The 22833-nt window shown below is 45.4% G+C and overlaps 1 protein-coding gene across 4 annotated transcripts in view; it reads left to right on the top strand.

The window, feature by feature from the left end:
* Window positions 1-341: 341 nt before the first annotated feature.
* Window positions 342-22833, top strand: part of FRMD4B (FERM domain containing 4B) — a 336083-nt gene continuing 313591 nt past the window's right edge. For 3 of the 4 annotated variants that reach the window (XM_029242034.1, XM_029242031.1, XM_029242033.1), the window contains exon 1: window positions 18147-18337. The gene's annotated coding sequence lies outside the window, so the exon portion shown is untranslated. Of the gene's footprint in view, window positions 392-18146; window positions 18338-22833 lie in introns of those variants that run through there. The other variant, XM_029242032.1, reaches the window with a different exon arrangement.

Here is a 22833-nt window from a genome sequence, read left to right as displayed (position 1 = left end):
GGGGCTGACAGCGAGAGGAGGCAGGCAGGAGGGAAGGACTGCAGGACGCGAGGAAGGCGGCCCGGGGCGCTGCTTCAAGTGTGGATCAAAGCGAGGACGCGCGGCGAGCGACGGCGGGGGCGACGAGCAGCCCCGGGCTGGGGGATGCGGCGGGAGCTGGCTGCCCTGCGAGCCCGGGAGTCGGGCTGCGCGGCTTACGTGCAGAGCAGGAGCTTGGGCAGAGAAGAGGAGGAGAAGGAGGAAGGCAGACGCCGGGGAAGGCTCTGTGCAGAGCGGAGTTGCGGGGCTGGCGCAGAGCCGGGTCCTCAGGTCCCGCGCGGTGAGCAGCCGAGACAATAAAGTAGCGGTCGACAGCTCCCCCGAGGGCCCGAGGCTGGAAGCAGCAGAGCAGGTAGGTGGGCGACTGCCCCGGGTGCCCCGAGCGCACAGCTAGGGGCAACCGTGCGACGCGGCCACAGCGGCGCTTGCAGTGCGCCCGGGGCGCAGCGCGCGCGTTTGGAGACCCCCAGTGGAGGTGCGGGTCCCGGGCGCTCCCGCGGGCAGGAAACCCCGCCCCACCGCTCCGCTGCTGCGTGCCGCCTCCGCCTGAGTCCCTTGGGCACTTGGCGCGGCGCTTTGGTCGCTTTGGTGGTTTGGAGACAGGAAGTTTGGCGGTTTCGGGGCGTTGGCGCTGGTGGGGCTTGCAGGCGCGCCGCCAGGGACCATGTGCTTTGGTTGCCGCGCGTTCGTGGGAGGTGAAGAGAAATGCTGATGAATCCCAGGTCGGGCTTCCCAGAGGTACTTTCAAAACGCGGCGAGAGGAGTGGAGGGGGGAAATCCCTTGCGTTTGCAGAGGATACTAAGGGTTTGGTTTGGCTGCCCTTTTCAAATAGGTGTGTCTGATCCTTGCCGCTCCTATGCTGAAGTGGCTGTATGCGTGTGGATCGCTCCCTATCTATTTTCTGGAGTATTTCACTTTTTACTTTCATCTGGTGAGGGAAAAACAAAGATGATATTTTGGGAAATGCCATTCGATTTGGACTAGGGGATGAACTCTTCCTTTGCGTTGAATGACTTGTGCTCCGAACGATACTGCTGAGCAGTGCCTGGTCTTGTTCACAAAAGGGGCGAGAGCTCGTACTAAACCTTCCCCGGGCCTGAGAAAGCTGCAGCAGGAGGAGGTCTCTCGTTCTCCTTTGTGTGGCCGCTTCCTTCCAGATGTGAGAGGGTTGGGCTAGGCGCTCCTGGGTGGGGTAATAATTATCTTGAACATTCCTGCGATCTGCTAGGACTTGTAAACATACCAGAGCCAACTCCTCTGAACTTTGCGAACCGAGTTGGTCTGCTTGCTGGTACCCAGACGGCTGCGTCTGGAAGGTGGCCCCTTGGTGGGGAAAAAGACCCCGGAGTGCTGACAGCCGCAGTCTTTCCAGAAAGGTGGTTGATCCTTCAAGGTTAGCTAGTTTCTGGATACCCCAGAAACTTGTCAACTCAGTTGGAGGTTGGGTACAAGATTTTAGCGCAATTCCTGGCTTGCTGTTTCCTGTCCTAAAGAGAATGGGTCTGTGGAGCTTACATATCAAACGTCTGCAGGGGAAGAGAAGCAGCTTCGCCTTACTTAACCTCACCAAGCTGCTTGCTCTTTGATCTCCCACACACATACTGTTACGAATGGCGCTTAAGAGAGCTTACTATGGGACGGGCACCCCAATAGGCAGTTTTGGGGCATCGTAAATAGTCCACAGAGTGGTAAACTAAGCCCTAGAGCGAGGTTAAGTAACCTGCCATAAGTTACACTGGTGATTTTTGGTTTACATGAGGTCTGTTTCCAGATGCCAGGGTCTTAACTGTAACAGTGTCTCTAAAAAGGCTGTGCCGTGGTGGCATTGATGATGATGAAACAAAAATAATTACAATCATAACAACAATAAATACCTCCTGTGTTTTTCATAAGATTATATCGGATGATGTTAAAAGAGTGCCTGAACCAAGGTGAGCACTCAATGTATATTTTGGTCTCTAAATGTCATAAACTAGGTGATGGGTATACTGATGGTTCTGTGAGTCTTCCTTCTTTTTTGTATATCTGAAAAATTGGAAATAAAGAGTAAATGTACGTGCACTCGCCCACACCACACACATTCACCTCTACCTTTTGAACAGTGCTTGTTACACTTCCTAAAAGAGGGTCAGAAGAATTCACGCAATTCCCAGAACTTCTTGAACAGAAGAGGTTTATCATTTCCTCATGACATCTGCAGGTATTAATTAAACACTTCATTTGCTTCAATTCAGTAATGCAGGTGGAATGCATTTGAACACTATGGTGATGGAAAATGAAGAAATCTACCTAAAATACCATTAGAGTGAGGTCTGATTTTCATGATCACCTGGAGAGTTCTCAGAAGTCACCTCTCCTGGGTGTGCAAGTGATTGTCTTAAACTTCACTTGGTTTTGAAATGAATAATGGTTTTGAATTTCCATTTTCGCCGCGGGAAAGTTAATGGGCTTCTCAAACAGGCAGACAAATGTGTTTGAGCCTGACAGGCTGGAAAAGTGTGGGAGGAGTTAACTTCACAGCCACTCCAGAGTGGAAATGCAGAGTTTTCTCAGGACTGTTTATTTGACTGGCCTCTATTTCCAGCAAGCCTGAGAATCCATGCTCTCCGTTTGATACCACAGATTTAATCAAGACTCTGCAGTGCTTCTTAGCAGACAAAAAGGAAGTTTTGGCTAACTGACAATACAAATAAGGTACATGGAAAACAGTTAAAAATACCCTGTCTTGTCCAGCCTGCAGTCATTGTCTGAAATTTCAGGAACTCTTCATAGTTATTTTACACACATAAGTGAAGGCATCAGGCTTATTATACTGCAAGGGATTTCTCTCTCTGTCCCTCTCTTCTCCCCTCCCCCACTTACTCCTTCTCTCTCCCTCCCTCCGTCCATCCCTCCCTCTGTCCTTCCCTCTCTCCCTCCCTCTCCCTAAATCTGCCCCAGAGATTTGATCTTATTATGAAGGCACTATTTTTACATATTCAGTGATTGCTGAGGTTCACTGAAATTATTATCTTTAACCTGTAGATAAATAAATCACGTAACTCAAGCTCATCAGCAAGACTTGGGTGTCTATTTCCTTACTTAGCTATCTCTCTTCTCTCTCTTTTTAGACATGGTTTTTGTTTTGTTTTAGAACTCCACTTATCTTTTTTTTTTTTTGTAATTTATTTATATTTAGGTCATTAAGATTTTTTTCTCCTGGTAAAATGTGTGTCCTGTGCGGTCAGAGAGAACTGGTGAGATAGCAATTTTCTATTGCTAGATGCTTAATTTAGGGGCCAAACCTCCTATTTGCCTCAATAACCTGATTAAAGTTATCGTGTCATTAAAAAAAATCTCATTCTTCCTGGTGAAATCAATTTTTAACCTAATCTCATAAAACAGTGTTTTTCAAAATGAAGTTCATGAAATCAATTTAGTGGGTCGCACCAGTATTTTTTTTAAAGTATTACAGGACAGGAAGTATCAGCATCATCATATGTTAGTAAAGGTTCTGTAGTTTCATGAAACTTTGGGTCAGTCCTGTATCCGGGGCTGTGTGCAAACTCTGGGTTGCAGGATTAAATGTAATTCATACTGTGAGTTGCTGTCAAAAAGTTTGAAAGTCACTGCCACAGGGTGTGTTTGTATAATAAGTGACAAATACCCAATTTAAAGGGAATTAGGATATATATATTCCATATATACAGGTTCGATTTTCTAAAAGGTACATAGGTCAGACTGACTTCAAGAGCATCTTGCTCGGGGCTGAACAGTTACTTCAGGATCTGATTCTTTTCATCTTTTTTTTTTTTTTTGCGGTACGCGGGCCTCTCACTGTTGTGGCCTCACCCGTTGCGAAGCACAGGCTCCGGACGCGCAGGCTCAGCGGCCATGGCTCACGGGCCCAGCCGCTCCGCGGCATGTGGGATCTTCCCGGACCGGGGCACGAACCCGTTGTCCCCTGTATCGGCAGGCGGACTCTCAACCACCGCGCCACCAGGGAAGCCCTGATTCTTTTCACCTTAAGCTCTGCCTTTCTCTTCCTTCCTTTTGGTTCCTTGTTGGGTGGCAAGATGACTGTAGCAGTTGCCCGTTTACACAATTCCAGGTTCAAGTCTAACAGAAAAAGCATAAACCCTCCTTCCCCAGTTGTTGAGCAAAACGTCTCAACACCAGTTCTGATTAGCCCAATTGGCTTGGCTGGAGGAAACCCCATCGCCCTAGTGGTGGAGTCCTATCCAGGCCATATGGACCATGGACGCTGGAGGCCTGGACCTCCAGATGAATACAGTTGCTGGAAAAGGGGCAAATGGATGCCGGGAAGTTGAATAAAGTTCACCACAATTTTCAAGTGCCTAACTCAGTGTAGGCTGATTTCTGTTCTCTTTGATGCCCCAAATGATGGAGGACGAACTGAATTATATTCAGGCACATAGGTTATCAATATGATTTCTCATGTGTGTAAGGAAAGCCTTAGCTGTCACTTTTACCACGGTCAATATCAGGACTTGGAGATCACAACGCAGAGCAGGTCAAATTAATGGTGGTTTTTGTACTTTACAGTGACACTGAGGGAAAAAGCCAGATATATTGATTTAAAACCCACTATAGACCCTAAGTCTCTTTTTTGCATCTATGTGCAAATCTTGGAAGGCAATTATTTTAATGTGTTGTGCAAATGTGGTGAAAGTAGTTATTTAGAGTAGTGTCTTAGGCAAATTATTTGAAGAGTACGCCTCCTTATGGGCCAAGGCGAATTGAGTTCTCTGCGCTGCAGCTCTTCATCTTGGTCCCCAGTGGGAAGGGGACCCTATTGTATGGGGCTGTGAGGATAATGTTTACTCCCAGCAGGGGATCCCCGGAAGTCAGGTCATCATGCTGGCTTGCCCCGGTCAGTCCTGGTTAATGTCTGAACCTCCAGTTTGAACAATAAATTACATGGTCACTTCACCTATAAAGGCTATTTTAGGGGGCCATGATTAGGGGTCTTTTTAATAGATTAAATTATAAAAACTCCTCTCACCAGACAAGATTAAATGGTATCTAAGGATGTGTGCTCAAGTGGTAGAAATATTATAAAGGAAAGCAAAAAAGTGAATGCCGAAAAATCATGAGTGTGGTGGGTCTCAACCAGGGGTGATTTTGCCCCTCTGGGCACATTTGTCAGTGTAAAGAGAAATTGTTAGTTGTTGCCACTTGCGGGAGGATGCTAAAGGAATCTAGTGTGTAGAGACCAGGGAGGCTGGTAAACATCTTAACCATGCACAGGATGGTCCCCACGACAAAGAATTATCCAGCCCCAAATGTAGATAGTGCTGAGGTTGAGAAACCCCTGGACAGTGGTTACATTTGGAGGGGAGAGAGGGCAAGTGTTTAGGAGTTTCTGGGGCAGCATAGTGATGAATACATGGCTTTTCACTTGGAGATAATTATGGAGCTGTATACTTATATTTTGTTCACCTTTTTATGTATGTTATACTTAAAAATTTTTAAAGCGTTAAAAAAATAAAGTTCTTACCATAATTGAAGGGTGAAACTCCTGATGCCTGGTAGCAACTTGTTCCGATGTAAAGACTAAGTAAATAATAGTAGAACTAATGATAATAAGAGCTGCTCACCTGTGCTGGGAATTACACTGCCAAGATTATGTAATATTTGTCAAATTGGCAAAGTCTGTGTGTTGACCAGTCTTTTACAGAAGAGCAGGATAGGTTGTGGTTATAAACGTTGGCTCTCATGTCAGATGACCTGCCCTCAAATGCAACTGCACCACTTACTAAATGTGTGACTTTGAACAAGTGGCTTAACCTTTTTTGTGCCTCAGTTTCCTCATCTCTAAAATGGGGAGAATAAGATTTCCTACCTCATTGGGTGATTATGAGGATAAAATAAGTGTTTCATGCAGTGCCTGCGACATATTAAATATTCCGTAAATGTTAACTTTTTCCTAGCTTTGTGGAGGCTAGGAAGAAGTAGAAATAGCTATATTTTTTATCGAACACTATGTACCACATTTCAGTCTAAGCATTTTTCAGCTATTGTTTTCTTTATTCTTACGAATCCTGTGATCTGGGTGTTAAGGCCATTTGTTGTTATTACTCCCATTTTACAGATGAGGAAAACTGAGACTTAATGAAATTAGCAAGGAATAGAGGCTTAATTGCAACCCCAAGTCATTTTGACCCCAGAGCCTCTGCTCTCATTTATTGTGTCATTGTTAGACTTGGAAGGGAGCTTTGAGATCAACTAACCTTCAAAAATGAGCCCCAAAGATGGAATGTGACTTGGCAAGTTATTTAGGGATGGTGTAGGGCCAGAACCGAGGTTTTCTGCCTCCCACGACCATCTATATTTTGAGGATACATGCATCCATCTCACAGAGCAACTGCGCTGAGTGGGAGCAGGCATGGACCAGGAATGCTAGATCTGGTGTTGGGGAGATGTCTTCTAATCCAGCTACAAAAAGCCTAGTGCTGTGTTACTGGCGGAGGTGAACCCCTGGTGAATATGAGTTAATTTTAGATGATAGATGGAGAGTCATTTTACTTTAGTGATTATTTATTTATTTTAATGTGTACCCCCCTCCCCAATTTTTTTTCCCTCAGACCTTCAAACTTTATTGAATAGTAGATTTCTTTCGGCCTTGCCAAATAACTATTAACAGACAATATCATTGCTTAAGATGAGGCTAGCAAGACACAGTGTCACTGTAAAATCACTTAAAAATATATATTAGGTAAAACATAAGGTGGGTAGTATTGAAAAATGACAAAAGCTACGAAGGGGAAGATGTGAATGACTGAAGTCCAGGAAATAGTGGGCTAGAGTAATGTCTGTCCAACTCTGTGCACAGGAATCAGTTGGGAATCAGATACTGATTCAGTAAATCTGGGGCAGAGTCTGAGATTCTGCATTTCTAACAAGCTCCCAGATGATGCTGATGGTGCTGGTCTATGGACCAGTTTGCCTAGGAAGGAATCAGAGAATCTAGAAGATTCTTGGACATGTGCTGGGTGCCATGGAGGATTCAGAGAAATGTAAGGTACAATGAGCTATCACCTCACACCTGTCAGAGTGGCTATCATCAAAAACTCTTCAAATGGCAAATGTTGGCAAGGATGTGGAGAAAAGGGAACGCTCCTACACTGTTGGTGGGAATGTAAATTGGTGCAGCTACTGTGGAAAACAGTATGGAGATTTCTCAAAAAGCTAAAAATAAAACTACCATATGACCCAGCAATTCTACTCCTGGGTATATATCTGAAAAAACAAAAACATAATGTGAAAAGATGCATGCATCCCAATGTTCATAGCAGCATTATTTACAATTGCCAAGATATGGAAGTGACCTAAATGTCCATCAATAGATGAATGGAAAAAGTTGTGACCACACACACACACACACACACACACACACAAAATGGAATACCACTCAGTCATAAAAAGTGAAATTTTGCTATTTCCAACAACACGGATGGACTTGGAGGGTATTATGCTAAGTGAAATAAGTCAGAGAGAGAAAGACAAATACTGTATAACTTATATGTAGAATCTAAAAACATAAAACAAACTGGTGAATATAACAAAAAAGAAACAGACTCACAGATATAGAGAACGCATTAGTGGTTACCAGTGGGGAGAGAGAAGGATGAAAGGGCAAAACGGGAGAGAATTAAGAGGTACAAACTATTAGGTGTAAAATAAATAAGCTACAAGGATATATTGCACGACACAGGGAATATAGCCAATATTTTATAGTAACTGTAAATGGAGCATAACTTTTAAAAATTGTTGATCACTATATTGTACACCTGTAACATATTGTACATCAACTATACTACAAAACAAAAACACAACAACAAAAAAACCCACAAAGAAATGTAAGGGAATCCCGTTGTCCAGAAGCTTAAGCTAGTTGGGGAGAGAAGATGTGAATGAACGTGGGTGGTAAACTCCCCCATCCAGAGAAAGTGTAAACTCCCCCATCCAGAGAAAGTGCGACACCAAAAGAGAGGTACAGGGATGGTGATCTGCCCCAGAGTTGCTGCAGTGGGGTAGCAGGAGCGGGTAGGGTTTCACTTTGGCCTGAAAGATTTGTAGCAGCAAGTGGAGAGTTCCCAGACAGGCTTGATGAGCAGGCCACGGAAGACTCCAAAAAATGCCTTCGCCAGCAAGGTGGAGATTTCAGGAACAATCTGATCAGTACACTGAAACGCTCCCTTAGGATAACCTCCCTTTTCAAAGAACAAGCCCCATTGCCCAGTCGTAAGTCCCCATTTGTTGAGTCCCTATGAGTGCCAGCTACTTGCCAAGTGCTTTCCAGACAGTGTGTATTTCATTCCATTTCCACCATGTACCACCGTAGCTCACACTTTATAGAGGTGAAAACGGAGGCTTGGAGAGGCTGCATCACTGTTCAAAATCACACATCTGGTTAGTGATTGACCTGGAATTCAGAGTCAACCGAGTCTGTGCTCTTGGACATCACACTGCAAGTGGCTCTGCTTTGTGTTATCCCCGACAGTCACAGCCTGAGTGAGAGGCTCAGCTCTCGAGAGAGAGCATAGCTCACCGGAGATTCTAATGGCTTATCTTGTTTCAGGTAAGAATATTGCCCTCTAAAACAGATCCTGAACCCTCAGCCAAAGTTGATTATATTCCTTTCTGCCGTGCTGAATAAACTATGACCAGACTGGAGTTTTTAGCATTGTGACCTTCCATGAGAAATAAGTTCAAAACTGCCCCCTCGCCCCTGCCTCGCTCCTGCAAATAAACACTGAATGTTTTGTTGCAATGAGAAGGCGCTTTCCTTTGGAAATCACCAAGTAGCCTAGAGAGACAGTTATTGGAAATAATTATGCCTCTGCCACAGCATAGGGCCCATCACTGCCCTTCCTGATTCAAAAGGTCTTTCTGGAATACCAGCATCCACGTTCCAGCTGGTGCTTATGATAGCCGACAGCGGCGGTAGGGAACCCAACAACGGATGAGGCCTGAGGATTGTTTTCCGGCTTCCCTTGTTGCACCTGACTGAGCCCATCCCATCAATTCAGTCCTCGAAAAAGAGCAGGGGGACCATAGGTGACCTGAATGGGAGGCACGAATCACAGAGCCAGCCCTGGCCCTGGTTCATCCAAGTGTACTACTCCGGCAGGGTTCTGCCGGATGAAGGAGGAGCTGGGGAGAAAGGGGTGCGGTGACCCTGGGTGGAGAGTCAGAAAAGCTGAGCCCTGATCGCAGCTCAACAGCAGACTGACCTTAGCCAGTGTTAATTACCTCTCTGGATTTGTCGAGTGGGGGTGATCTTTACACTCTGAACCACCAGAAGTGCACCCAGGCCTTCAAATCGTATTAAAGATTTGCACTTTATTCCCAGCCGTTGCACTGTTCTCACTTTAACTTTTTTAAAAAAGGGCTCAGAGAACACACTAGTGATTACTGATGTGCAGAGGATGGGGGAGGGGCGAGATAGGCATGGGGATTAAGAGATAAAAACTGCTATGTATAAAATAAATAAGCTACAAGGATATATTGTACAGCCCAGGGAATATAGCCAATATTTTTTTGGACTGTGTTTTTATTTATTTATTTAAAGAAATGCCTAAAACTTTTAAAATTGATTGATTGATTGATTGATTGATTGATTGCGGCGAGGTCTTTATTGCTGCGCGCGGGCTTTCTCTAGTTGCGTGGAGCAGGGGCTACTCTTCGTTGCCGTGCGCGGGCTTCTCATTGCGGTGGCTTCTTTTATTAAGGAGCACGGGCTCTAGGCACGTGGGCTCAGTAGTTGTGGCTCCCGGGCTCTAGAGTGCAGGCTCAGTAGTTGTGGTGCATGGGCTTAGTTGCTCTGCGGTATGTGGGATCTTCCTGGACCAGGGCCCGAACCCATGTCCCCTGCATTGGCAGGTGGATTCTTAACCACTGGGCCACCAGGGAAGTCCTGTTTTTTATTTTTATTTTTGGTGGCACCCGCATGGCTTGCGTGTTCTTAGTTCCCCCACCAGGGATTGAACCTGGGCCTTAGGCAATGAAAGCATGGAGTCCTAACTGCTGGACTGCCAGGGAATTCCCTAGTCAATATTTTATAATAACTTTAAATGGAGTATAATCTATAAAAATATTGAATTACTATGTTGTACACCTGAAACTAATGTAATATTGTAAATTAGCTATAATTTTTAAAAAGTCTCAGATAAATAAATGCATTTAAAAGAGCTTCTTTATCAGTAGTGTGTTGGTGGAACATTTCAGTAAAATTACTTGCTGTGTAGTAAAAATGAGCCTTGGTGTAACTTGTTCTATCAAGTAACCTTTCAGTATTTAAAGAAATCTCAAAACATTAAGATAGTGTGACTTCTTTGATAAATCAGGAAAGTTAAGGGTATTTGAGGCAATCACAAATGAACTGATTGCATCCATTTAAACATGCAACTTGAAATGCAGGATCCTGCTTAGGTAATGAAAACCATGTGCCCTTAGACTGGGAACAGAGAGCCCAGTCCCAGCGGGGCCGTAAGACTCAAATTGAGGACATATCATGGTAATTTGCTCCAACTGTGTTAAATTAATTCAATTTGTATTTTGAAGAGAAAAAAAGCGTGTTATTTTATATACCTCCCTGTGCCCAGTCTAGCTGTACTTTCACTTCCTAAAGAATGGGCTGTCCAGTTTACTAGAGGTCAAAAGTTTGATTCAAACAAATTAAGAGTAAGAAAGCACTTTTGCAATGATTCAGCTGCTTTGAACAGTTCAAGTCTTGAGTGGTTCTTGATGTACTTTCTAGCACTGAGCTTAATTACACTTGGAAAAGTGTACTGGAAAACTATCATTGGTCCTTTTTAGATTTCAGAGAAAAGCTGTGAAAATGATAAAGGGTATTTAAAAATTGACAGTTTGTCAGCAAGTGTTCATGCTATTGGATAGATTCTTTCACTCTATAATAAGAGGGGAAAATGTAACTTTGCCTTCTTTCAGAGTATACAATGCAAACTCCCCCCTCCCTCCTCCCCCCTCCGCCATTTCTCCTACAGTTTGATTTGTATAGTATTGTCAAGGAATAAGAAATTTGTTTCACTAAAGTGATTTCTCCAGGTGACTAAAGCTTACCTCTGCCCACCTACATTATTTTTTTGCTTGAACTGTTTCTGATGGAAACATGGCACCTGCTTCTTTACTTTTTTGCCTGGAACATCACTTTTCATTCCTTGCCATCATCCTGTTACTCTTTGACAGCTGACTTGTGTGGGGCTGAGAGCCTCTGTATAAATAATCTCATATTTCTATTCTTTTGTAGGTGCCATTATTCCCAATAATAGGGTTCCTCTGAGTAGTTAGCAAATCCCAGGCAGGGTGCTAAGAATGTCATATGCATTATAGTCTTGGCTAATCTGCCAAACACCCCCGCCCCTGAGAAATGGGATTATTCCTTCTATTTTACGGGTGAGAAAATTGAGATTTAAGAAACTAGTAGTGAGTTGTGGAGTGGGGATTTGAACCTGGGTCTCTCAGTGAGAGATGCCTGTTGATAGGTAATACAAGAGTTGCCTCTGTTTCGCTTCTCTGCATATTTCTGTCTCTCTTCCTGCTTTTAAAACCTTCACCCAGGTAAGAGCCCAAGATGAGGTGTGTGCCTCTTTTACAGGGCATTTATTGGTATCTTCTTCCTTGAGTGTGGTTATGAGAATATTTCTGCTGATTGCGAGGTTCCCAGGCATCTTCTGCACAGTTGCAGTTTCGGGAAGTCAAACCTGTGAATTCATTACTATGTGGGCTAAGGCTTTGGGTAGATTGATTATAGGATTTGCTGCATTATGGTTTAGTGACATAATCAAGAAACCTGCAATCAGAGGAATGTCTGGCAAGTCTATAACTCAGGGGTCAGCACACTTTTTCTGTGAAGGGCCAGGTACTAAATATATTAGGCTTTGCAGGCCATATGGTCTGGGTTGCAGCTACCCAAATCTGTCTTTGCGGGGCAAGAATAGCCACAGATAAAACATAAAATGATGCATGAAGCTGTATTCCAATAAAACTTTATTTACAGAAACAAGCTGTGGGCAGGAGTTGGCTCACAGGCTTGTCGTTTGCCAACTCCTGTTATAATGGATGAAAGAACCACTCAGGGTATTTTAAAAGCCAAAGTAGGTAGAGAGTTCAGAGGCCATGTAGAGTAGTGACTTCGCCCAGGGACTCTGGAGACAATGCCTGGATTTGTCTCCTGGCTTCACCACTAACTACTGTAACTTAGTGTAACAAATATCTTAACCTCTCAGTTTTCTGTCTTTAAGATTGGGAAAATAATAGTCTTCCCTCTCAGGGTTGCTTTGAGAATTGTTTGTAAGGTACTGAGAGCCATGCGCAGGACAAGAGAAGCACTACATAACTTTTTGTGAAATTAAGAATCGCAATGAATCCAATTTCTAGTGAGCTAAAATATCATAACACGTTGATGGAAAGAACGGAGACTTCCTTTGCTCTAAGTGAAGTGGAGGGCAGTGATAGTTCCCGTCAGGTGGATGGATGTGTGGTGGGAGAGGATGGCTTTGTGAAGCCTTAGTGAGGGCAGCTCAATGGGTCAGACAAGGCTGTGGCCCGGGAGTTACGGGAAGTGGGCTCCACACCACAGACAGTCTTTGACTTACAAGTCACTTCCCTTTAGGGCCTTGGTTTCTGCATCCGTGAAATAATGGGGTTCACCTTGATTAGTGGATATAGGCTGGCTGCTCACAGGTTGCATTCTGCCTACAGAGAATTTGATTAGTTCCTAGAGTGTTTTTTAAACATTTGAAATCATCATTAGCAACTATGAATCAGGAGATTCCACAACAATTCAGGATTCCTGGTTTTTGTTAAAGATTCAGAAGCTCTAACAACACTGGTTGCATTCCTGCCTGACAGCTGTGGACCGGCGCTGGGGCATGGCGGCCCATGGGCTCTATTATGGACTGCCGTAGCAGAGGGTGTACGTGCCCAGTCTGCACCCTGGCCCTGGCCTTGGCCTCTCAGTCAAGCCAGCTTGACTTCCCACCACCTCTGCCTGCATTCATTTGTCTGAGGACTTTCTCTGACTGTGGAAGTGATGGTTTGGAAGTGCTGGGGAATTAAGGCCCGTCTCTCCAGGGATGAAGGGTTTAGCATCTGGACACTCCAGCTCCCTTGCCCATCTGGTAGGATAACTAAGATGAATATTCTGCACCATTTCCTAGAGTTTCCCCATGGCATTAAACCCTGGTCACTCATGGTGATAGTTGATTTAATAGGACCTTTTAATTAATTAATTTTAAAATTGAAGTAGAGCTGATTTAAGTGTTTCAGGTATATAGCAAAGTGATTCAGTTATAAATACATATATTCTTTTCCAGATTATCTTTATACATACATATATATGTATATATTCTTTTTCAGATTCTTTTCCAATATGGGTTATTACAAGATACTGACTATAGTTCCCTGTGCTATATAGTAGGTCCTTTCCATCTATCTGTTTTATATATAGTAGTGTATATCTGTTAATCCCAAACTCCTAATTTATCCCTCCCTGCCTTTCTTCTTTGGTAACCATTAGTTTGTTTTCTGTGTCCTTTAGTCTATTTCTGCTTTGTAAATAAGTTCATTTGTATCATTTTTTAAGATTCCACAGCTAAGTCATATATTTGTGTTTCTCTGTCTGACCTCACTTAGTGTGATAATCTCTAGGTCCATCCATGTTGCTGCATTATTTCATTCTTTTTTATGGCTGAGTAATATTCCATGGTAAATACATATACGACATCTAATAGGACACTTTGTTTTGATGACCTTTCCTTTCTTGTTTCATTTCCCCTAGTCTCCCACTGCTGTTCCCAGGGATGAACTCTCAGATAAACCTCAGATAAACACCCCACATTTGACCCCTTGTCCAGGATCAGCTTCCAGAGGAAATCAGACTAAGAAAACCATAGTCCCTGCCACTGAGGCCAAATGAGAATTGCCCTTGTTTTTCATCAGGCTTGGGCAGTTTTTCTTGGGTAGAGAAACAGTTGTCCATCCCATGTCCTTCAAAAGAGGGAAGGTAAAGGAGTGAATGGGCTGAGGATTTCTAGAAGAAGGGGAGTTTATTTCCTTGTGTAAGTAAAGAATAGACAGAAAGCTTTTATGCAAGTGATCTTTACTTATTGAAGTCTTGTTACCAAACCAGATTTTTTTGCCCAATTCTCAGCAAGCCAAAACTCTGAGACACCTTGCAGCAAAGAGAGTTTATTCTAAGGCAGCCAAACGGGAAGATAGGAGAACAAATGTCAGATCCGCCTCCCCGAAGGCAGGGGGCTCAGGGTATTTATGGGATGAAGAATAAAGTGGCAGGGCTTCCCTGGTGGCGCAGTGGTTGAGAGTTCGCCTGCCGATGCAGGGGACACGGGTTCGTGCCCAGGTCCGGGAAGATCCCACGTGCCGCGGAGCGGCTGGTACCGTGAGCCATGGCCGCTGAGCCTGCGCGTTTGGAGCCTGTGCTCCGCAACGGGAGAGGCCACAACAGTGAGAGGCCCGCGTACCGCAAAAAAAAAAAAAAAAGAATAAAGTGGCAGGGCAGGGCAGTCTGAGGTGCGGGGAGTGTGGGAGAAGGTGATTGGAAAAAGGTGCGGTAATTGTCCTTCTGTGCAGGTGTAACTAAGCTACAGGCCTCTGCAGGTTCAAAAATGGAGGCTCTTAGCATAATATGAAGGTGCAGTTTTTAGCCCTTTGGCATCAAAGGGTCACCAAAAGGACACTAGCAATGCCTAATTGGAGGGTATGTGGTCCTAATCCAGTCTTAACTGGCTCAGCTTAAACTAGACACAGGTGACTCCAAGTTCCTGGAAAACAGCCCTGGCAAACATCTTATTGTTTAGGTTACATGCTGCTAGGAAGACATGCAAGTCTTTGCTAGCAACAACTATAACGACCTTGATTAGTGAGATGGATTTGACTCATGATTACCCATAGTTTCAGCCTTGCCTCTATGGGTATCTGAATTTGTGATTCCCGCAATAGAGGATCCTTAAAATGGGACTATTTGATGGGGTATTTTGTGAGAAGCAATCCACATCTCTAGATTGTGATTGGTGAATTGTTTTAACCTGCCTGAGGAGATTTGTATTTTAAAAGAGGCAATTTGAGAGTCAGATTTGTTTTCTAATTGGGTGACCAACCATCCCCGTTTGCCCAGGGCTGCGAAATTTCCTGGGATGAGGGACTCTGTACTAAAACTGGGAAGGTCCTGGGCAAACCGAGATGAGTTGGTCACCCTATTTTAGATGCAGGTCACACACAGGACCTTTCAAAGTCTAACCTCTGAAAGATGATGTCCCTCCAATACATATATATTTCAAAAGAAAATTATATTTTAAAAATGACCCCAAACTTAAATGTATGCTAAAATAAAACAGCTGTGTCTAGATTTCTAACTAAAAATTGGAGTGAGTTTAAGAGCGTGACTTTGGTTTTGCTTTTTGTCTGTACCTCTGCTTGCCATTTGGACTTGGCTGGCTGTGGGGTCACAGAACACGGTTAGTTAAGGGAATGGATTTGGAAACATTCTGTACCTCTTCCTTTTCGCAGCTTCTACTCAGTCAGTCAAGCAGGGGCTCAGCAGGCGTGCTCCCCACATTTGAAGCTCTGGGTTCTCTCTTCGGGTGTGAAAGGGCACCTGGAAAAGTCACCTCACCTGTGTCCAAGGGGAAACCACTTACATGTGCATTTGCTCTGCCCTGGGTTCTCTCTCATCTTTCCTCTCCTGGGTGTTCATCTATTTTTAGTAACATTGTGTGCTTTTTTTTTTTTTTCGCGGTACGTGGGCCTCTCACTGTCGTGGCCTCTCCTGTTGTGGAGCACAGACTCCGGACGCGCAGGCTCAGCGGCCATGGCTCACGGGCCCAGCCGCTCCGCGGCTTGTGGGATCTTGCCGGACCGGGGCACGAACCCGTGTCCCCTGCATAGGCAGGCGGACTCTCAACCACTGCGCCACCAGGGAAGCCCTTAGTAACATTGTGTTTTAATCAGAGATGAACTTGTGAAGATCTTTGCACCCAAATTAGACGAGTGTGTCACAGCTGAATGAGAGAGAGGCAGAGTCATGCCCCAGTCTGAGGACATAAACAGCAGAGAATGTGAATGCACCAAGATCTGGGAATCTCTGTAAATCAGAATCCAGATGTGTTGTCTGCACAACACAAAGTGAAAGGAAGACCTGGGAATTTGAAGGTTAAAATGATTTTATGTATCAAATGAGGTAACTTTGACGGTGAAGTTGATATGTGAGGGTGAGTGGGAAAGTTCTAAGTAGATCTGGAGGCAGAGAGATACGTGTTTGAATCCAGGATCTGTCACCTAACTGCATGATTACCTTGTGCAGGTCAGGAAACCTTACTGAGCCTCCGTTTTCTCACTTATAAAATGGAGATAAGAAGGAAGGAAAGCTTACTTTTGTTGAGTGTTTGCTGTGTTTTAGGGTCATTGTAGGCATTAGAGGAATTGTTTCATTTGAGAGTTTACGGTCCTGCAAGGTTGCCCCGTTTTACAGATGAGGAAATTGAGGCACCAAACAGTCAAGTAATTTCCCCAGCATTACTCAGCTGCTCAGGGATGAAGCCAAAATTCACATCTGGTTCAGGCTGCCTCCTGAGCCTGTGCCAGCCTGTTCCCCCCATGGGGATCATAACTTACTCCTCATGCTGGTGGTCTTATTTGGGTTCATCCAGAAGCATATCCTAAGATAGACTGCAAGTAGTTTATTTGGGAAGTGCAGGAAACACCAGTAGAGAAATCAGGAAATGAGTTAAGGAGTGGAAGGCCGCCAAAAACAAGTGTGTTAGCAGTTTAACTACCACAGTGGGCCAGTAATGCGCCATCCCACTGGAGAAACTCAGGAACCAGCGTAGTGCATGTGCCTTAGAATGATCCCATCTGAGGGGTGAGGTAGCTGGGGTATTTATACTCCAGCTCCCAAGAGTCATTAATTGAGGGCTCCTTCTGGGAGGTGAAGTATTTATTCCTAGGTGTTTCCCTGGTATCCTGTGCTTGGCAAAGGAGGACTGTGAGTCCAGGAAAGCTCTTGGCAAAGAAATGCAGGTCTGGCAGTTGGAAAAGGCCAGTGTGTCTTGAAATGGTAAAGAGAAGGGGGTGTGGAAGCAGCACGTACAGCACCTACTACAGTGGTTATTAGAAATGGAGACAGTATGCACAGCGGCAGGCTTAGGGCCACCATTTATGGAGGGTTTACTATGATTACGTAAATTGACAGTAAAGGGATTTTTGAAGGCTTAGCATGAGCCTTGTGAATCATTGCTTGACCTAGAATTGTTCCCAGGAACCCATATTAAGACCTGCATGGGGTCAGCCTGTGTGTATGAATCATGAACTTCTAATAAATTCCAGGCCTGCCCAGCCCTCCACTTTGGACTCTTTCAGAAGTGGGTCCCTCCACCTGAGGTCCATCGAAACACTTGCCGCCTTGGAGTCTGGGTGCAGAGGGAGGAGCCAGACTGGGTGCTTTGGCACAAAGACCGAGAAACCTCCTCTCTGTGTCCAGAACCCAAAGTTTACCCACCCTTTGTGCTCAGGGGAAGGGAGTTCAAAAAGGGATTGTGAGCTAAGAGCAAGGAGGGATAAATGTAGCTGGGCTGACGTGATTAGCAAGAACTTTTTTGTTTTTCTAGAGAAGATAATAGCTCGTTTTCCTGCCACATCTTACAGTCACTTTTTCTTCCAGGATATAACTATTGAGTACTAGAGCAGTTACAGTTTCCAGTGTCTCTCTTCCTTCCTCCCCACCCATTATGGAAGTTCCCCATTTTGTGTGGTCTTGGTGGGGCAGTGCCCACCTTTCCATCTGAACCAAAGAAACCAGATTGTTCCTCTCTTCATGTGATGCAGTCATGAAATGTGGCAGAGACTGCTTTTCGTCCCCCAAGCCCATTTCCCTTCCTCTTTCAAGTAATAACCCCCATCCTTTGGGTTTTCTCTGGGCACATGGCTGCCAAGATAGGGACTACATTTCCCAGCTTCTCTTGTGTCTGGTGTGGCCACGTGACCAAGCTCCGCCTAAATGAATGGGAGAGGAAGTGATTTATGCAAGCTTATGAGTTTTTCCCGATGGAAGGAAACACCTTCTTCTTGTTCTTGCCTCCTTCCCTTGAGCTGGAACAAGGAGGCAGTGGTGAGCCCTTGTCAATAATGGGGGTGAGGGCAGTATTCCAGGTGTTGATTTACAACCTCGGGGGGTCCCCAGGTGAAACCCGAAACTGGCCTTTGTACGCGGAGGGCAAGGAGAGACGGAAGAAAGAGGCAGATGACTCCAGACTGGTAGGTGGCAGTTCTAATAGTTTCCATGGTCCTCCTTCTCTTTCTTTATCTTTTAAAAAGAAAAACCCAGGAAGACGCGTCAGATTTTTGTAAATGAAGATACGACAAGGGTGTGGCCAATTTTGCTTTGTGATCTTGTGCAGGAGATTTTGTGATACTACCTATATATCTTTACACACATGTATATATATCTATATCTATATCTATGTATCTGTATATCTGTATGTATCCCAAACCAGCAATGGGACTTTGTTTATATAGCAAATAAATATTATTTTTTTCCTCCACCCACTCTCTCCCTGGATACGCACATCCCCACTTTATCCTTGCTCCTTTTCCCTTCCAACCATCCTTGCCCCTGGCTACATAGCCTCTGCCCTCCTTTCTGATCTCTGCTGTCCCATCCCTGGAAAAAGGTCTGGAAAGAGAGTCATGCTTGGGCTCTGAGGGAGGGTGAGAGGGAGGTCATTCCCAGCTCTTCAGTGTGTGTAAAACAATAGGTTAAGATAGTGACAGACTTCAGTCTTAAAGTTCACTTCTTGATGGGTCATTGTCAGACTCAAAAAAATTATTCACTCTTTTTTTTTTTTTGTAAATTTATTTATTTTTGGCTGTGTTGAGTCTTTGTTGCTGCGCGCGGGCTTCCTCTAGTTGCATCAAGTGGGGGCTGCTCTTTGTCCCAGCGTGTAGGCTTCTCACTGAGGTGGCTTCTCTTGTTGGGGAGCACGGGCTCTAGACCTGCGGGCTTCAGTAGTCGCGGCTCGCAGGCTCCGTGGTTGTGGCTTGCGGGCTCTCGAGCACAGGCTCTGTAGTTGTGGTGCATGGGCTTAGTCGCTCCGCGGCCTGTGGGATTTTCCCGGACCAGGGCTCGAACCTGTGTCCCCTGCATTGGCAGGTGGATTCTTAACCACTGAGCCACCGGGGAAGCCCCAGTTATTATTAACTCTTGATTGAGGACTTTGAGTGAAGATATCTTTGCTTACTTTCCTTTTTTACATTATTCTTTCAAGCCTGCATCCTTGAAATGGCTGAGTGCAGAAATGGTGGGTAGAATATTCATTCCAAGGATGGAAGGGGTGTTGAGGAGCCTCTGATTGTCTGGGCCCAGCTCATGGGTCACCCAGCAAGCATGCCCTCTCGATGACCTGCTTCAATGCCAGGACAGGGTAGAACATCAAGGTGGAAGGGGTCTGGGTCCTTCTACCTCTGTGTGGGGCAGAGCTCTGCTGCCAGCCCCTGCCCTCTGCCAGACCACTCTCTCCTTGGACTTGGACTCAAAAGAGAACAAATCTATACCACTCTTGCTTGGTCTCAGCTCTAACCAAGAACCTATGTTGTGACTGATATTAAAGTCTTGACACCTGACTTAGCCTCAGCCAACTGAGAGTTACTGGAGAGATCATGAGGGTTGGAGCCAGAAGACCTGGGTTTAATCTTAGCTCTGCCACGTACTAATGGGATGGTGTTGAGTAAGAGACTAGCCTATAGCTCCTCTGCGACTGTGGGATGCATTACCAGATTTAATTCTCGGCAGAGAGCCTCTTGGGGTAAAAATCCTGGCCCAGTGCTTGGCACATAGTCAACAATCAATGAAAGATGGTTCTTGATGTTATTCATATCACTGTTAATTATTCACAATGCTGAGTGGTTGCTGACCAACTCAAGCAGTACTGGTAACTTTATACCTGCTGGCTCTCAGGTCTGGACTTAGTTTTGCCAATTTCTGAAGGGGCTGGGTGACCATGGCAAATGAGCAGGTCAGCAGAAACCATATGTTCCGTGAAGCCCTTGTGGGTGGCATTTACTTAACTTGGGTAAAGGATATGTCTTATGATGAAGTGGACAGGCTTCCTGGGGTGGTGCCTTCTGATCCCTCACAAAGGGTGAGGGAGGAGGTAAGGGTGGGGAACCAGCTGGTCAGGAGAGAACTGAATCTTTCCCCTGACTAGCCTGGGAAGCCACATCTTTAGTGCCCGCCAACTGCTGGTGGCCTACCTGATACCCACTTCTTCCACTTGGGGTAAAGAACCCCAGTCTTATTTGAGGTGGTAGCGTGCTTTGGTATAAAATTAGACTACATTTCCCTGCCTCCCACACTATTAAATATGGCCGGGTTACCAAGTGCTGGCCGGTGAGGTTTAAGTAGTGTTCTGTGGGATGTTCAGCTCCAGGTGGGAACTGACTCAGGTGGGAGACTTGCTCTTTTGCCTTTCCATCCTCCTCCCCCTCCTGCCTAGAACATAGAAATGATGGCTGGAGCATCAGCAACTATTTTGTGACTTTGAAGGCAGAAGCCATTGGTTCAGGAAGGCAGTCGAAGATAGAGGGGACTGCTTTCCGCCAGAAATGGCTCCCCTACCCGAATATCTGAGTGCCACCCAAAGCTCCTTCCCACCATTCTGGCTTTATGTGTATGAATGAGCCTTGGTCTCATTTTACATTACGTACTTCAAAAGCCTTCAAGACTAAAAGCCCCATGCTAAAGAACTGCATTGCTACTTCTCTTATCTTCCTGTGGGGCTGGATTAATTTCTTTATCCTTCTTGCAAACACCTAGAGTCCAGCTTCCCAGCTAAATAAGCATATGATACCGCCGTTCTGTCCTCTGCACTTAGGGCTGAACATTTGGGTGCTTAACTGCTCTCTGATTGTTTTGACTTGTTTAATGGCCTTTCGGGATGGTCAGAAAGTTTTTTTTCCAAATACTGTAACACTTCTTATATTTGCTTTTCTGAATACGTGGATGGGTTCCCGATGATTGTTCCCTCAGAGGAAGGATCCTTGGAAAAGGCCTTAGAAAAATATCCGATGGGGTATCCTGCTCTCCTCTGAACTGTGATGCAGGGTAGATGTCTACAAGCTGTACCTTTGCCACAGCCCATTATTAGCTGGCTTCTGGTTAGGCTCTGTGAGTGGAGTTGTTGACCACAGATGGGGATGGGAGAAGGGAATTATTTCCGTTTTCATCTCAAGTTGGCATCTTCACAGCAGCTGTAGACATCATGGTGCTTCAGCCGGGAAATGTGTACTTGAGTGGGAAGACTGACCCAGTCCCATATTTACAAACAATGTCATCTGAAGGCTGATGGACAGTTTTCACCAAACCCCATTTCTTTTACCTCCTGGGTGGCACACAGAGAAATTACACTGCTCGGCCTCTCCAGCTGGAGTATCAGGGTGGAGGAGAGGAGGAGGCTGATTTCTGACCAGTACAATGAGGGTAGAAGTGTTATATGTTACTGTGTCTGGTCCATAAAAACTGCCTCCAGGGGCTTCCCTGGTGGCGCAGTGGTTGAGAGTCCGCCTGCCGATGCAGGGGACACGGGTTCATGCCCCGGTCCGGGAAGATCCCACGTGCCGCGGAGCGGCTGGGCCCGTGAGCCATGGCCGCTGAGCCTGCGCGTCCGGAGCCTGTGCTCCGCAACGGGAGAGGCCGCAACAGTGAGAGGCCCGCGTACCGCAAAAAAACCCCAAAACTGCCTCCACTACTTTCCCGACCTCCCCTGCCCTCATTTGCTTTCTGGATGCAGAAGATCTGGTGCCCAACTTGAAGGTCCTTGGGGTTGACAGACTCACTGGAAGGAAGGAGCCTGCGATGCCCAGACAACTTCGGGAAACAGAATTCCTTTCTTCCCCCTAGCTGTCCTGCACTGGATCATGACACGATGAGAAAGCAACCTTTGACGTGCTAATAAGTGAATTAATTAAAGTACCACTAAGCATGTTCAGACTTCACAGCTTGCTGAAGGGTTCATCATTCATTCATTCAGGAAACACTTACTGAGTGAGTGCCTACAGTGATTGTGTGAGGGACCATAAAAACTGAGGAGGTGCAACTTGGGGAAGAAGTGTACCTTTGAATTAGCAATGAAGGGAAGCCTGTCTCTGGAGTCTGTGTTTCATCTGAGCCAGAAGGCTGAGAAGGAAGCCGTTATGTGAACACCTGGGGGGTGAGCATTCCTAGCAGAGGGTGTGGCTAGTGCAAAGGCCCGGGAGTAGGAACGTGCCTGGTAGGTTTTAGGAATAGAAAATGGCTGGAGCAGAGTGAGCAGGGGAGAGAGTGGTGAGGCGAGATTAAATCATAGAGGGCCTCGTACACCACGTTGGTTGAGCGTTTGTATTTTATTCTGAGTACAATGGGAAGCCAATGGAGTGTTAAGCAGAGAGGTGACGTGATCTGATTCACAACAGCATGGAAGTGCTGATTCCCCAGGATAAAATAGACACTCCAGACAGAACTAAGGGTGTTCTCCTGGGAATACCTAGAACAATGTGAAAACGGGAGAGTGCTGGAAGCCTAAACAAGCACCATTTACATTCCAAGGAAGGCCAGGAGAGATTGATAAGCCTTTCTGTATTTTTCTGCCTTTCATTTTTCTCTTTCATCATTATTATTGAGCTTCTCCCTAAAGTACAACTGGAGATGAGTACTTGGGTGCCTGTAGTTTGTTCTCCCTAAAGTACAACTGGAGATGAGTACTTGGGCGCCTGTAGTT

The sequence above is a fragment of the Monodon monoceros genome, unplaced genomic scaffold (genome assembly GCF_005190385.1).
Source record: "Monodon monoceros isolate NGI ecotype Baffin Bay Population unplaced genomic scaffold, NGI_Narwhal_1 Super_Scaffold_3, whole genome shotgun sequence".
Classification (NCBI taxonomy): Eukaryota; Metazoa; Chordata; class Mammalia; order Artiodactyla; family Monodontidae; genus Monodon; species Monodon monoceros.
This window is presented reverse-complemented; position numbering and strand designations above follow the sequence as displayed.